This window comes from Aplysia californica, unplaced genomic scaffold, assembly GCF_000002075.1.
Source record: "Aplysia californica isolate F4 #8 unplaced genomic scaffold, AplCal3.0 scaffold00217, whole genome shotgun sequence".
NCBI lineage: Eukaryota > Metazoa > Mollusca > Gastropoda > Aplysiida > Aplysiidae > Aplysia > Aplysia californica.
The window spans coordinates 1092262-1109975 of NW_004797487.1; the positions used below are offsets into that span (position 1 = coordinate 1092262).

General features: G+C 36.9%; 1 long non-coding RNA gene across 1 annotated transcript in view; it reads left to right on the top strand.

Annotated features, from left to right (window-relative positions):
• Nucleotides 1-8252, top strand: part of LOC118477779 — a 14057-nt gene extending 5805 nt beyond the window's left edge. Inside the window, exon 2 of the long non-coding RNA XR_004858604.1 lies at nt 6170-8252. This is a non-coding gene — a long non-coding RNA (uncharacterized LOC118477779). The remainder of the gene's footprint in view (nt 1-6169) is intronic.
• Nucleotides 8253-17714: the final 9462 nt, after the last annotated feature.

Sequence of the window (17714 nt, forward strand, 5' to 3'; positions counted from 1 at the left end):
AAATGTCTTCTGTACAGCTTCATGTACGTGTCTATTGCTGTCTGAATTCCTGGAATAGAGGTTTTCGGAATAGGTGCACTGTGTGAGATGTCATTATTAATTTGACTGTGTGTTTGGTTGAGAGAGTCGAAAATCAAACCTATAGAGTGCGCTTTGTCAACAGTGATTGGATGATAAAATATCCCTTGGCAGTGACTCATATGTCCTAGCCTTTCTTATCAGCCTCTGTTGTACTTTAGTCACGTTCTTACACCCGCAAACGCGACAAAGTTCATTCAGGGAGGAGGAACGTCTCCCGTGTGTGTGTTCCATAGAGGGAGATTTCAGTAAACCTGTTAGAAATGAATCACGGGCAAATGGATTCGACCTCATATCGTATCACGGCTCAATCAACAAAGACGAATTGTATACACATTAAGCACAAATATGTCTGCCTTTCATAGAAACAATAATCTATGAAATTAACGGAGAAGTGTTGAACTTAAAACAGCATAGAATCCAGAATACGCAATTGCACGGGTCAATTAAAAAGGCACTGGATGAGAATCAGATGTAAGCGACTTAATATTGCAAGAACTATTCTTCAAACAATGATGAAAATTATACACGCAAAGCACAAATATGTCATCAGTGCATGTACCAAAATTTGTTGAGATTGAGCAAGCACTTTGGAAATTAAAAGTGAATTAAGTGAAGCACACACATATTAAATTCGATGAAATTCAGAACATTTTGCACACACTGTAACATCGGCACATATTGTCGCATTGAGATCGGGTTTTCGCAGACAGAGAGGGGGAATCTTGCTCTTTTCTTATTGTATGGAATAATTTGTGGTTAGAGTGAGGATACTGCCGATAATTAGTGTCAAAAGTGTCGATTACGCCATGTCCTGCCCGCCTGTAGCTGATGCGCAACGGAGCGGCCAGTGACCCCCGCGTAACCCGGCGCGGAGCGGTTCCGACGGTGATTTAATGACTTCCAGATGTAGCTGGCCAGGGAAACTAAGAGGCACGATTTCGGCCAGTTTTTGGGGCTGTGATCTAGAATAGAAGTCGAGATATTGATGATTGAAGAAGGCGGGGGTTGCCTTGTGTCGGAGGTAAAATTAGCGAGAAAATGGCCACCAAAGCTTGGTGCCTCTCAAAGCTGTTTTGTCTTTTGAAACTACAAATTTCCGTATTTTGTGCCTTTGATCAATGTTTTCCAGTAAAATTCATGCAGGAATGTGTTTTTAAGTGAGCGTAAACTGTATTGAGTTCTTTAAAAAAAAAATTACCAGTTGGACGGAAAAGTATTGATTTCTTTGATTTCATTATTTTGACGTGTGTCTGATTTAACCCAGATGCCTCACAAATGAAATTATCCTGAAAGAACTTGATACACAATGTTGTACACTTTGTGAGATCAGCAAAAGGAGATTCAAGTATCTTGATCATGCTAACATTAATTTTAAAGTTTTACCTAATGGTATGCATTTGTACTTAGTCTTGTGTGGTTAGAAGTTGTGCTCTACAATGCCCCTGTGGGTGGTTGGCGGGTGCTCTGGTGTGGTTTGCTCCTTCTTTCCTATCAAACATCTATCGTCCTTATCTCCCCTTTTTCTTTTTTTATGTTTGTTACTCTCTTGTGACACCTCTAATCTTCTGGCGCTCATATGACCTCATGCAGTTGCGAGCGCCGTAAAACCTCTACTAAAACAAACAAACAAACAAACAATGCCCCTGTTTATTTTTAACCCATTTGATCTCCCCAGGTCTTCAGAGGATGGAGGTGAAATGTCGCGAGTGCCAGGCCCACCTGGGTCATGTGTTTGACGACGGACCCAAACCCACGGGCATACGCTACTGTGTCAACTCCTGCTCTCTAGACTTCCGCAAGCACACCACGGTCTAGGGGTCGATCTACTGGACGATGAACGTGGTCACTTCAGTTATGGAGACAGGAGGGGAGGGGGGGGGGGACAAGGTGCGATGTGTGCAGATTTTACAAGACTTTGGTGAGGACTGCTATGTTATTGAATGTGAGGTTCAGTTGTCTGCAAGGTCCCTTTGTGAACTGGTTTTAAAAATAGAACAGAGGTCTGGGCAGGAGAAAAATAACTGCTGTTGCTGTAACACAATGTGATTCTAATTTTAATCAGATAGTGGGTATTGTAACCCATTGTTTAACAGATGTGAAAATATTGCTGTGAAAATGTTTGATATGGTGAAAAAATGAGAGATGTGTGAAAAGATCGGGATTATAAAGTTGTATTTTTTTAGAGCATTTAGCAGAGAAATGAGTAGCGAACCATGATCTCCAATCAATGTCTGTTTCAGATCTGGTGCTTTTTGAAGAAGAAGAAAATGAAGTCAGTTAGGGAAGATGGCTTGTAGACTGAATTCATTTTTAATTAGTACTTTGTGATCTTCGAATTGAATTGTGAAGCTTTCATATTAACACTAATCCACATACTAAGTATGGCTCATATATTGTGGTAGACTGTTGTAGGGCCATCATTATATGAGGAATTTTGTATTGGAAGAATATAAAAGGGTGTTTCTGAGTATCTGCAGTTTTGTGATATAAATGCTTTTTTCCCCTTTTTTTTACATTTTAAAAAGGCATTGTTGTGGTAGTTCAATGTATTTTGTCACGTGATATGAAAGAAAATTTTGGAATGATGGCTGTGATGAATCAAGAACAATTCAGTGGTATAATTGTGTTCTAATTGTATTAATGGTTTCTTGAGGAAATTCAAACAAACCAAACCCCCCCCCCCCCCCCCCCCCCGCGAATTTTTCTCCTCGATATTAATGTCAAAGTTAAATTCAATTCATAGCTAAAGAAGTTGTAATGGATGTCAATCCTTATCTTGTGGAAATATTTTTTTCTTGAGGACCAGCAGAGCAACATCTGCAACGGTTTCAGAGCTAGAAGTTGACTGGTTTCAGCATAGCACCACAGCATTGTGTGCAGCTATAGCTTCAGTGGTATCATCAAGTACCCCGTAAGGCATGGCTGATGGTCTTGGAGGGGGGGGGGGGGGCACAAATTGATGAAAAAAAAAGTTTTCTCCAACCTGGTTTTTGAGTAGGTTGTACTCCAGTGTCATCTCAATTCATTAATTGAAAATTCTCACACGAACATAAAATCTGAGTTGAAATTGTCTTTGTTATTTTAGCTACACCGTGTTTAGTCTCTCCTGTATTCCTGTGAGATGGGCCATCCATGCCCGACGACTGATATGTTTACGGACGTTGAATGTCTCATTGCTCCTGCACAAATACGGGGGTGGTTTCTATGTCAAAATTGCCTTTTAAATTTCGTTGACACGTCTTTATACGTGTTTAGTGTGAGATGTTAACGGTTTTTTTTATTAATGTCATTCATGACGCCATGGAATGTCTTTGATACAAGATTTTTTTATTTGACATATTGCTCTTGTGTGTTGTCTCTTGTTTACTTGAAGTATCTTCTTTTGGATCTTCCTCCCTCATCCTAGTCTTGTGTTTAGTTTCTCAAATATACATACTTTCAAACATTTTGTGCTCATAAATGCTGGCATACATACATGCACGCACGCACACGCACACACACACACACACACACACACACACACACACACACACACACACACACACACACACATACACACACGCACACACACACACACACACACACACACACACACACACATACACACACGCACACACACACACACACACACACACACACACACACACACACACACACACACACACACACACACACACACACACACACACACACACACACACACACACACACACACACACAACACACAACACACACACACACACACACACACACACACAACACACACACACACACACACACACACACACACACACACACACACACACAACACACACACACATACACACACACACACACACACACACACAAAGATGTGCACACCACACATATATATACAAATGCCTTTGGTTAGCCTTTTTTTTTCCCTTCCATTTTCTCCATTGCTTCTGTTTAGCATTTTATTTTCTCAGATGAGATATTGTATGTAATTTTCATTCTCTCGATGAGTTCTAAGGATTAAGGAAAGATGATGCAGATGGTGTGAGGGCACCACCGGTAGGTCCTACTTCTGTTCTTGCCCTCTGTTGTCTCTCTGTCTGTCTCACTCTTTCCCTGCATTAAATCACTTTTGTGTTTATGTGCATCTTTTATCTCGGACAAACAAACAAACTGGTGTTTACAAGCTCTTCATTTTGAGATAAAATGTGTTTTAAGATTTAAGTGGTGACGTATTTTGTACAGAATTTATTGTTACTTTTATATTTTTTTGGTTTCACTGACTTTTAACATAGGTAATAATCTATAATTAGATGTTAAGGGTATTTGATAATTAGAGATCAGACAGCAAGATGTTGTGACTTTACTTATCTTCCGTATTATATTTCTACTTAACCATGTCAACAACCTATGTTTGAAAAAAGTCGGTAACATCGATAGTTTCTTTTTTTTCTCCACCTCTGCAGTGAAACGTAAATTTCTTTGCTTGGGATAGGCTTCACGTGCAAGCTGCCGAGCTTTTTCTGTGAAATACAGGGTGATTCCCAAAAAACAGTACAACTTTTTTTGTTAATATTTTCCTCCACACTGAAGTTTTGCATTTCAAATTTGTACGCAATATTTGGAAGTCAAAAGGAATTTGTCTGATATTCATTTTAGATAAATCTTTATTGCTTTTTCAAGAGCAGAGAGTTTTTGTATTGAACATTTCCTCATCACCAACTCATTTCGTAAGTTTAGCACAACATACGGAAATAATGTTAAAATGTCCTTAAGGCCTTCTTTAATGTCAAGGGTGGAAATGGTCCCTCAGGACTTGTAGAGAATCAGAACTAAAAATTCCCAGACAAAACAACCACTTCAGGTCAAACACACACCGTTCGCACCCCTTTAAATGTCACCAGGGTGCAGAATTCAGTAGATGAGCCCCATGAGACATCTGTCCGTAGACGATGTCTGCAGCAAGGACTTTCCTAACTTTCAGCGGTCCGCATTCTCAAGGGAGATCTTCATCTACTACTGTACTATTTCCCCTTTCCCGAAGCTATCAGAGGATAGCAATGTGTTCATGATTCCTCTATCATCTTGAAAAGTGTGAACATTTCCTCTATGACATTTGGTTCCTTGGCAAAGCCCATATTCAACTTTCAGGTCATATCAACTCCACAAATGCTGTCTATTTGGGCAACATCACCCCCCCCCCCCCACCACCCCCCTTCTGTCTCTAGAAACAGCTCCATACTGTAAGGTGCACATTGTGTTTGGCTTTGAGTAGTCATGATTTAGTGGATCCTTGTCTTTGGCCACCACTGAACATTACGAACGATGTGTCGAGTCCAAAGGAGGACATATAGACCATTGGTTCTCGGAATTCCAGAATTTTAAAAATATTTTTTTTACTTTGTAGCAGAAAAAAAAAAAATTGTTTTAAGGTTACAGGGATGGAAAGATTAGATTTTAAAAATGAAAGGAAAGGAAAAATCATATTATCAATCTTTACATGACTTTCCTAACAAGATTTTTTAAATTGTGCATTTTTTTGCATTCATAGATGGTTTTTATAAAAGCCATTTCCGTTTTAGAAAATAGGTTTCTTCTTTGTGAATTTTGTGTTAAACAAATTCCTTTTGAATGAATTATATCTGTTCCAAATTACAACATTCTAGTACAAATTTTGTGCAAGATATTTAGAAAAAAAAAAGTGTACAGTTTTTATTTTGATCACCCTGTAGATGCCTCCTTTTCTGTCACTGATAGTTCTCCACTGGCAAGAATCTATATGTTGCTACGTTCAATCTGAATGATTATATCTATGCACTTTTTTTTGACAATGTTTTGTTTTCACACAAACCGTTGACATTGTATATATGTATAATATACATTTTGTAGTTGGGAAAATTGGCAATGTCATTTGGGTGGTGACATTGAGTGTGTGATATCTCTTGTTTGCTTTGTTTTCTTGTGTGTTGTCAGCCCCCATCCAGTTTCTTCTTTTTCTTTTTTTCTTAGGAATGAAACCTCTAGCTTAAAGTCAGCTTAAAGTCAGCTTAAAGTCATTGGTATAAAGGGAATGGAAACTCTGTTGAAATTTCTTCTTTGAGAAAATATCAAGGTGTCAACTGCAAACTCTTGAACAAAGGAGCATTGAGAATTTTGATTGTGGCAATACTGTAGGGTGAATAGGTGCAGTATTTACAGACATAATGAAATATTATTCCTGTAGTACAGAATGTATCCATTAAAGCTCAAAGAAAGACTGTAATACAAAATATTTCCCCTAGAATTTGAAGAGTGGTTGTATGAAATACTTCCTGTAAAATTTGAAGACCGTGCGGAAATTTGTAATGTTTTTGTAATGTATTTTAATGCAACTTGTCCCTCTAGTTTTTTGCCTGTTAGAATGCATGTTTTTCCTCTCTCATACATTTTGAGACTTATTAAGAAAAGTATGCTTCTTCTGTGACTTTGATATAGAGGATTATACAAATATAACAAAAGATTCCTGCGGAGTTTAAAAGTACTGTACTACAAAATATTTCCTGTAGTGTTTAAAAGTAGTGTTATACAACATAAAATATTTCTTGTAGAATGTAAAGATTTGTAGTAATAGGTGTTTCCTGTTTGATTTGAAGTATTCTTTTACAAATATTTCCATTAGTTTTTTTTACACCTGAGAAGAAAATGTTTTCTCCCTTTTTTGTATATTTAGAGACTTATTGAGTAGTCTTCTGCTTGCATGAGATCGCTGCGTAGAATGAAATACAAAATATTTTCTGTAGAGTTGGAGGAAGTATGATACCTACTTGTGTGTTCACTGCTGATGCGCTTCAGGTGCTTGCTATAATAATATTATCTGCATTTATAACTAGAGAACAGCGAGGTGTAAAAAAAAAATGATCGCATGTTTGTGTTTTCCACCTACATGAGTTAAATATATAAATATATGTGTGAGTAGTCTTTCACATAGATAACGACTTGTTAAAGAAATGGTGCTTATAGTTGTAAGAACTGTTGTTGGTTTTTGAAATGTGGTGGCTAGCTTTAAAAGTGTATGGGAGAATATGGAGCAATGATAAGAACTGAATAGGATGAAATATAGAAACTTTGAATTTTTTAATCACTTTTAGCTAAATTTACTGTGCCCATGATACTACGACGTGGAATTGATGATTTCACTCGTCAGACATATTAGATTTTGTAGAGTTTGTTGTATAAATGTTATTTTCTAAGAAGGAAAAATTTTCCAATCAGCCAAACAATTTGGTTTAGAAGGGTACATTTTTTGCCATAAGACTACTACTTAGAATACATAGGCCCCTTTTTATGTATTTGCACCCCGTCAAATATATAGATTGGTAATATGGGGTGCCCATTGGCCCCATCAGGTTGGGCCGGGTCGGTTCGGTTTGCTATCCAGATTGAGGGCACAAAGCGGCTATCGTGGCACAAATTGATGGCTCAACTCGTCGCCTCTAAAACAAACACGTTTGTTTTCAGGCGACGAGTTGGGTGATGGACCCAACCAGACCCGACCCATTCCCATTTGCAATGGGCACCCGGTATAAGGTACATTGTGCCCATGTGGCTCCTAAGTAGAAAATGTATTCTCACTCTTTCAGACATATTGATTTAATAAGGCACATTGTATCTATAGAGATGTATATATATATAAAGATCCTGAGGAGAATATTTATTTTCCCTCAGTCATATGAGTTGAGTCACATTTCATATAATATCCTCTATCCTTGAGAATTGGAAAAGTCCACGCGATATTTTATAAGTAGGATCCAGATCAGGGTTTAAAGTGTTTTTAGTAATACGAAAATATAGATAATGTGTACACATATCTTTTGTCATGTTGTAAGTTGCAACTTAATTTAAGGATTTTTCTTAATAGATTTTATATTTTAAAAAATAGAACTTCTACTTGATGTTCTGTAATTTTATATGACAGTAGTTGTCGATGCTGTGCTGGGATGGGAAATTTGGGAACTAGGCGCTGTTTTTTTTATTGTCTTCAGGATTTCCTTGAAGGTAAAGTTTTCTTTGATTAGGTTGTTATACAACATTTGACATGTGTTCACCCAAATTTTTGTCCTTTTGAAAATGAAAGATGTTCATTTTGTTTCTGTCACATTAGTGAAAGTCTGATGCTTATAAGTGTTTGTCTTCAATATGGGTTGAAAAGACTTTTTTTTTTTTAAATCAATTTTGGTGACCTTGAAAGTTTTGAAAACTTTTAAAGTATTCAAAGAATTAAGTGCCCTTTAAAATGTTTTAAGATTGTTTGTTGTAGTCAGATGCTGTTAAAAAAAGTGCTAAGTTGAAAAATTTTGCTGACCCAATCCAAGCTTTACAATGTGTTATACTGGGCTCTATCAGGAGACAGTTTTTGTGGAACTGATGATAGGCCCATGCTTTGTGTTATTTTTATTTTTATTTCATTCTGACCTGCTTGTTTTCCCTCTATGGTTTCTGTCTTTCAGTTGTTTCTTTGACCTAGCACAAAAAGAACACTCTTGTGTTGATGTTCTTCTTTTTACCCAAACTAATTTCACGCTTTGAACAGTGAGAAGAAAATATTGCTTATCTTTCTGTTGTTGTCGTTATGTTAAGATAAAGAATGCATTTACATTTCTATAATTTCACATGTGTAAGAAATTAAAATATACTCTTTCTGAGTTTTTTCCGATAGAAGGGATGGAGAGAAAGCTGTTTCGATCTCAATCCCACAATCCTTCGTTTTCTGGATCAAGTTTTAAAAAAGTCCCTATATTAAAGATAGTAATTTTTAATTGTTTAAAGAGAAAAATAAACCTTGTTTAGAAATTGTACAACTGAAATTTTAACATTTGTAGCAAAAGTTGGGAAATGTGTCCTTTGAAATTGTTACAGAAAATGAAAGTCATTACTAGTATTTTGTTGTTGTCTATTTTTGTGAATTGTTATCTTGTTAGGGGGGAAAAAAACTGACAATCTTGTCATAGATAAAGCCTAAATTTTGTTCCATAAACAGCTTAAAATAGTTACATCATATTGTGCCATAAAGAGTTTCTTTTAGTGGCATTGTGTTTATTGTTATTTAAGTTGTTTGAAACCATAAAGTTGATAAAACCAGAGAAAGCTAATGCTATATACAATGTGTATGTAACTAGTTAGGTTTTTACGAGTTTGTTACAAAAAAATGTTTAACTGAAAAGTTGGTTCAAGTTGTAATCTGACTCAAAGTTCTTCCAAATGTGAATTAATTAATGTAGCGTAATGTTGATTAGAAAAAAGGGCCCTGCTACTGCCTACAATATAGTATGTTTGCGTGTGTGTGTGTGTATGTGTGTGTGTATATGTGTGTGTGTGTGTATGTGTTTGTATTACTGTGTTTGTTTGTAATAGAAGCTTCTAAACTTAATTCTATTTGCTGTGAAGAAATCGCTTTGATAGTGTTTTTTTGGCCAAGGAATACGTATGGCTATTTTTCATGTCTCATTGACATTTTATTCTGTTTGTTGCCGCTCTCTTTTTTCATTTCATTTGACCCTCATTATTTCTTACAAATGATCAAACAAGCTCGTATTCTTTCTTAAGAACCTCACTGAACAGATAGCCCAGTCAAGCTGAAACAAATCCAGTAGATTTTGTTTTAAGTATACTCCACTGCTCTTGATTTCTTGTAGTTGATTTCTTTGATAATCCTTGACCAGCACTGCTTTTCGCATTGTTCGTCACACTGTCTGTTGTGTTGTCTGTCTTACAGGTCATGTTGACCCCTCCATGCAGTATTTTCCCTTGTGATGCAAAGCAATACACTCTAGTGCATTTGTGTTCTACTGTTGGGTGCACTGGTTTTTCTTATAATGTGCGTTACTGTTTACATATAAGAACTGATTATATTATAACAGAGCACTTGCTGCTTTTTTATGATACTTCAAATATAACTAAAATGTTCTTTTAGAGAAATACATTCAGTTCAGCTTGTAGTTTTTCTTTGAATTTTATGTACTAGATCTATTCTTCAATGTTTAGAATTCAACTGAGAATATTTTTAAAACAATGGCTCTCTTCAAATCATACAAACAAAAACTGGTAACTGGAAGAAGAATGCTAAGATGATTCAGCAATATTTGAAAAAGTCATTTTTAGTTTTAAGAAGTAAGAGATATGGGTACAATGCTTTACCATTTTTGTTAACAGTTTTGGTTGTTGTTAATACTGTAGGAGGAATATGGTTAAGTAATTTTATTTTGTTAAGCACAGAGTAATGTACAGTGGTGTCTGTTTAACACTTACAGTACCGTTGAGTCGCCAGGCCGTAGTATGCTCTCACTTCCGGTGGTGACTTTAGTCGCCGTCGCTGACGCTACCAAGCACGCTAAACATAATTAAACAACGAATGGACGCACTGCGCTGAAGTAAATACCAAAGGAAGTCACTCTATATGATAGCTGAATGGTTGATGAGCCTCTATGAATTGTTAGAGCATATTTCTTGGCCTGCCAAGTTTTTTTTTATTAAAAAAAAAAATCTACCTCGGCTTCAGCATTCTAAATTGGTGCCGTTTTTGAGGTTTTTTCACTATATGAGCCTTCGGTACTGTTAGTGTTAAACCAAACATGATTCATCCGAAAATAGCTATAAACCGAAATAAAATAGAAACTCTGGTTTTTTTCTTCACTATTTGAGCAATCTTTCTAAACCTAAAACTCAGCCAAATTGAAGAGAATCCGGGAGTCCCACAGATTTCAGTTTGAGTGGACACCCCTGTAGATGTGTTTGCTTTACTTTATTTTTGTCTGCTTACTTTTTTGTTGCTATTGTTGATAAAGAAGTTGATGATGATTAAGTGTTTGTTTATTTTGCATGTTTGTCCATGAGACGACTGACGTCGTGTTGGTGCTATATATCCTTGACAAGGCTTTCACAATCCGCTGTTTTTTCATATCATTATCTCCGTAGTTTGACTTGCTTTTGCATTTTGTGGTGTAGGGGACAGGCTACTGTGTGATGCACGCTGAAGACGTAATTTTGATTCCGGTGTGGGATGGGTTTAATTTTTTTTCAACTTTCTGATCCTATCGGCTTTGGCGATATATTAATTAACCTTAGGTTGGCCCCGACAGGCAGGGTTAAAGCAGACCGCCTCCCAAGTGATCTAAATCGTGTCTATGAGGGGCTTGAAACTACAATAGTTTACAGCTTTTTCAATATTAAAAATCCTCTTGCCTAGTTGTATAGTCGCAAGCATAGCTAGCCTGATGGTTGCTCCCAATTTTCATGTAGATGTAGTTGGTGGATCAAGTCAAAGATAGTGCACAGCTTGATGGTTCACTCTCTTTAAAAGAAGAAGGTGGGGGGGGGGGGGGGATCCTTATAAGTCTAAGTGCGTTTTTATTTTCTTCAGATGTGTTCACTATTAGTACTGATAGTAATTGCTTTGTTTCATCTTTTCAAAATAGAAGGTTTTTTTTCAACAATCTTTACTCTCACTCTTTGTACACAAGATTTTTCACTCCCTAAAAGTAGTATGGAATCTACTTCTTTGTATTATCTCTACCATAGAGTTACAAAGTTTTATCTGCCCAGTACCTAGTTTTGAAAAATTTATCTTACAAAATTTTGAATTTCACAACAAGGCAAGCTTTTTTAAAATGTAACCCCTTTAATATCTTGATAGCGACTTTTGAATAATCTTAGGATTTTTATTAGAGCAGGTATAGCATTTGGTTTCTCACCTCATGGTCTGAGAAACTAAAAACAGCCAAAAATGTCAGATAAAACTTTGTAATTCTACAGTAGCATTATGTTGACATCTGCTTTTGGTAGGCCAGTCTCAAATAGAGACATGAATCATCTTGTTGTGTGAGATCTTTGTTATAGTGCATTGATATTGTGTGTCCTATTTCTACAAAGGGCATATTTACACTATTATTAGTATATATTTTTTTCTGATGATATTTTAAAGACTGGAAATTTACATGAGTCCATTTTCTTTCTCCTGAAATTTGTATTGTCTGAAAGAGCAGCATCAAGAGTTAAAACGATTAGGCTTTTGCTGTTGTACACAGAAGGCGTGGGTTTGATTCTTGTTGGTGGACATTTTAAAAAAATTCAGTATCTCCGTTAATCTGCCGAGATGCTGTATCCCTCTCAGCCTGTGGTGGCCCTGATAGGCGTGGTGAAAGCAGCCCTCCTCTCAGATGACCCAAACAGTGTTGATGGGGGCGTAAAACCCTTACAAGTTCAATTGCCACAATTATGTAGTCTGACAATCTGTTTGACTGATGTTTAGTGATATGGCACTACTATGTTATGCCATAAGGTTTTAGTGCCCTTTTCTCTGGATCTGTTTCACTGATGGTGTTTGCTAAAAAATGGATTGCTTTATCTTTAAGTTTTGTTCCCTCTGTAGATTGAAATATTGATAGAATGGAGATATGTTTCCTCTCTTATGATTATATTGATTGCAGTTTATGTTCTTTTAAATGTGGGATCAGATTCACTCATCATCTCATCTAGTATATCTCTCTCAGACACACACACACACACACACACACACACACACACACACACACACACACACACACACACACACACACACACACACACGCATGAAAATGAACACACCAACACGTACAGCCACATTCAGATGCTTTCACAGGATGACAGACCAAGCTTTAATCCTATGGAGAAAAAAATGTCGCTTGGACATGATGAGAATCATTATTTAGATCTACACATTGAATTTTTTTGTTTTTGAGTGCAGAAAATAATTTATAATTTTTCTGATTTTCTTTGTTTTTGTGGAAAGGAAAGGGGCGGGGTTGAGAACATGTATTTTATGCAGAGAAGGATTTGGTTATCCCTTTCAGAAAATAGAAAGGATTGGCAGGTGGGGGGAGGGTGCTCTGCTCATAATTATTATTAATAATCTCTTAAGAATTAAGTTTTGCATTTTTGATTTGTACATCAGTTTGACAAAAAGAAATAAATGAACACTCAAAGTATCCACGTATTCACATTTGGCAAAGTAATGCTATTTCTGCCATTGTTTACAGTTTATATATTTTAAAATAAAATCTGAGCTTTCTTTAGATAGTGCTTTTGATATTACAAACCACCAGCTATATCGGGGGTAACGGGTAAACTCTTTACCATCACATGCAGGGGACCTAAGATCAATCACCACGTGAAAAATGATTGGGTTTAAAAAAAAAAAAAATCCAAAAAAAAAAAAATCAGGTATGATATCTTCGTTTATCTGCTGGGACATTGTGTCCCTCTCAGCTGGGATTGGCTCTAACGAGCCGAGTTGAAGATGTATGTCTAACTCTTAAATACATGTAATCTAAATTGTGTCGATAAGAGTGTAAAACTGACTGTTATATATAATCTCTGCTGTTATTATTTTGATATTAGGAGCCGTTTGCATGACCAGTTTTGTTGTTACGTTTCTTCCTGTGATTCATCCACTTTGTTTATTTACCTGTCTTTACTTTACACTATTACTTTTATTATTCCTTCACAATGTTTGGGTGGACCCTTTCACTGCCTGGCCCAAGGCTGTCCTAAGCTCTGCTGTAGGATTATGGAGCAGCAGTAGTAGTGAAAGGGTGAAACGTTTTGTTGGCTTTTAGAGTATTTACATCTATTAGATCTGTAATTGTGATTTCTGGTTGGATATATATTATTATTCTTTTGGGTTAATGCTTTTATGGCTTTTAGAATGACAATTCACACATGCAGGAGGTACATGTATATATGATATTTATGTGTGCATTGTATACATAAACCGGTTAGCTGGATTGCCATTGTCTGCAACTTGAAAGTAGCTGTGATTTTTTTTTATCTCCCCATGATAAGATGTTTTAAAAATATTTTGTTTTTTCCCTCATTTTACTTCAACTTTTTGAGTTGTCATGACTCTATACATGTACATGTATAACCTGTTGACTTTTCTTTTTTAAAATTTACACAATTAGATGTTGTGATTCAATGTTGTGCTTTTTATTTTAAAGTTATTACGTCAAATGTCAAACGAGTGTTTACATACTAGTACATTTTACTTCTTATTTGACACAATTATTGGTTCGTACATCTACACGTTTCATAGTGAGTCAATTGTTCCTGATTTTCTTGTACTCTTGTGTGTACTTTGTACATAACCCTGCTATGATGACATTATAAAGGACATCTTTTTGAAACATTTCCTCAGTTTGATTTACTGATTGATTGTCTGGGTGGTTGGCGGTTGCTCTGGTGTGGTTTGCTCCTTCTTTCCTATCAAACATTCATCGTCGCTATCTCTCCACTTTCTGGTTGTTGTTTTTTTGCTTGACTTTTACTCTTCTTGAAACACCTCTAATCTTCGGCTCTTATTTGACCTAATTGTGTTGTAAGTGCCATAAAATTCTTACTAAAACATAACCGAAACATTTTTTTAAAAAGCATGATTGATTGTGCCTGTCTCAAGATAAGATGGGATTGCTGAGATAACATCAGATAAGATAAGATATACAGTCTCCAAAGTATTTTATTGATCCACTATTACATTAGGAGACACTGACCATGTGCTATCGCAGGCTTCTTCAACGCCGAATATGATGTGTTGCCATGTAGTGAAGTAAGGCACTCGTCAAAAATGATGAAATTGAAGAAACTGTTCTTTTTCTGCGGGCTGGTTAATTTTTATAGATTTCTATATACATGTAATTGTTTGTTTTTTTGTTTTTTTTAATGTTCCAACACCTTTTATATTCTTTTAAAAACACATTGCCGCTTGTATTTTACTGAAAAATGTTGATCAACAAAGGCACACAAAAAAATGTAAAATTTGCAGTTTCCAAGAACACTCAAGCTTTTGAAGTAACCAAACTTTGGCGACCATTTTCTCGCTAATTTTACTTCTGCTACCAGGAGACAAAAAAACAAATAGAAGAAACCGGGTGACCCTTAGGCCCTTCCTCATTCAACACACCAACTTCTTATAAAAGTAAGGTTTTATGGGGATCGGATCGCAACTGCATTGGGTCATATGAGCGCCAAGGAGTGGATGCCAACAGAGAAGTCCAAACGGGGAATCAGACTTACTCTGCTCACTTCTCTAGACTCAATAGCACAAAGTCTACTTCGACTATTAAGGCACCCCGGAAATAGCAGTTCACAAGAAGGTGACAAACTTACAAAAGAGGTAGAGGAAAAATGACGACAGTAAGGATGAGGATTCAATACCATCACGACGAGGTATTCGCTTAGGGCAGTCACTGTTCCCTGGACACATTTTTTCCTGTTTTTTAAAAATAAAGTCGCTGTTCCCCGGTGCTTCGGGGCACTCAGACTTCTATTCAAGATAAATGAGCTTTATTTTCATAAAAGTAAGACAGACAAACAAGCTGATTACACAAATAACAACATGTGTCCCAAAATTGACGAGCGCCTGATTCCACTGCGTCGCTACTCGTATTGATGTACATTTACTTACCATCTTCAAGCGAGTGGTTGAAGTGGGAATGTTAGGTCGTCTTACATCTTGGTCTTTCCCTCTATTGTTCATGTCTGTCTTCATTGCCTTTTCTTCGCATTTCAGAGTTGTTAAAGTGTTGATATGCTTAATGTGTCCCACAGTTACAAGCGCAGTAAAACACTGTAAAAAATGTTGATATGATATGCTTCACTTGACTCAAACTCAAAGCAAACCCGCCTGGGCATGGGTGGTTTGAGGGTGCTACCTGTATCTCTTGCTTCCTCGTTGTCCTCTTGTGTGTGGTTATACGATGGCTGAAAGTAGAGGTGCCTCTGATTGGTCATGTTTCTTTTCTTTCCTTGTGTTGTTTCTGTCTGTCAATCTTGCTTTTTGGGTGGTTGGCTGGTGTGGTTTTGCTTCTTCTTTTCAATCAAACATCTTTCGTCCTCATCTCTCCTCTTCTTTTTTTTTGTGTGTAACACCTCTAATCTTTGGCACTTACATGTTCTTATTATGTTGCAGGTGCTGTAAAACTCTTATTTAAAAAAAAACACACCCAAAAAAGAATAATCTTGCTTTGTCTTAGCACTTGGTTTGTTTCAGACGTTTCTAAGGCTCTCCGTCCTATTGGCTCAAACATGTATATATAAAAAAAATCAAAACAAAATCAAAGAAGTCAATTACACTTTAGTGAAGAAGGGCAATTTGGTTTACAATGGCAAACATACATACGTACATAGATACCAGTACATAATTATAAATACATACATACCGTACATAAATACAGACTTCAACAAAAGTTAGGGACCACTTGCAAACACTCTGAGTGGTCTTCTTGGGTCGAAATGCAAGAAACAAACAAACGTGGGCGTTGTTGGACGGATCCAGTGGTTTGGTGGCGCTACCTCAGGCGGACAATGACAGAGACAATGACACGCCATACCTCTGGCAACTTCTCGGGCTCCAACTCCATCCTCCAGCTATGCCATAGCTCTGGCACGATCAAAGCCTCTCAGCTTTCGTCTTGGTGGTATGTTGATGCGATACCGGATTTTGCGCAAACGGTGGCTTTATTGCCTCCAAAGTGAGCACAGTTCGAGACCGTACGTCCGTCCGTTTATGCACCAGAAATTTTAACTGAGGAAAGTCTTTGGTTGCGCACACAAGTCGATAAAAAACAGCAAATTTGGCTAAAATTCCCCGAGGATTTCCGTGCTGTACGTGGTGGTTTTGGTCCCTTAAGAGGCTTTGCAGTCCGCGTTTGTAACCCTTTAACACTTTCAGAGCAAAAATTTTGAAACTTTCCTTGCTGTCTTTCTTTTTGGATATTTTCAAGAATTAGGACTGTCTGTCAAAGTGGTCCGTAACTTTTGTTGAAGTCTGTACCTACACATACATACATCATAAATACACAATATTTCACTAATTCACCAATAGACGTACATTTCACCACTATGCCATTGCTGGTCGCCTCTGTGCAACGCCCTGTCATACACATAATTATTATACATACAGACGTACTTTCATGCCTTTAATTAAATCACCCTAAGTGTTTTTTTAGTCGTAAAATTCGTACCACACCTGAAGCACAATGCATGAATCACTAACGAGCGATAATCAAATAAAACTATTTGACCATTTATTTCTTCTCCCATGCGCACACATAAAGGTGTTCACGCGCCTCTTATCGACCGTGAGATTGTGGCCGGGCGCGGCTTTACTTTTATTATTATCTTTTTAGAAGAAACACGCAAGAAAAGAATAATAGCCAAGGACACTTTTTTGTTTTAGCCCGTGTTGGAAGATTGCCCTGAATATTCATACCCCCTCCCCCTTCCCGAAAGTAAAGAACAACAAAATAAATTGTCAAAAATCAATAAAATCAATAAACCCAGCAAAATAATCCCTTTAAAAAACAACAAAAAACAACGAAACAAAATTTGCCAGGCAAGGCAACAAAAATGCTAAATAGAAATACAATAAAACAAAACTACACTATATCAACAAAAACAAATGAAAATTGAATGAACAGCAAACAGCCCCATCAATTACAGACTCTACACACAAGCGGTGCCCGGCAATTCATGTGAAAACAATGAGAAAACAGAATGTTCACATCATTATTCTTTCAAAACCCCAGAGTTTGATCACAGCACGCTCTCCTTTTTACAGTCTGTCTGCCTGTCTGCCTGCCTGTCTGCCA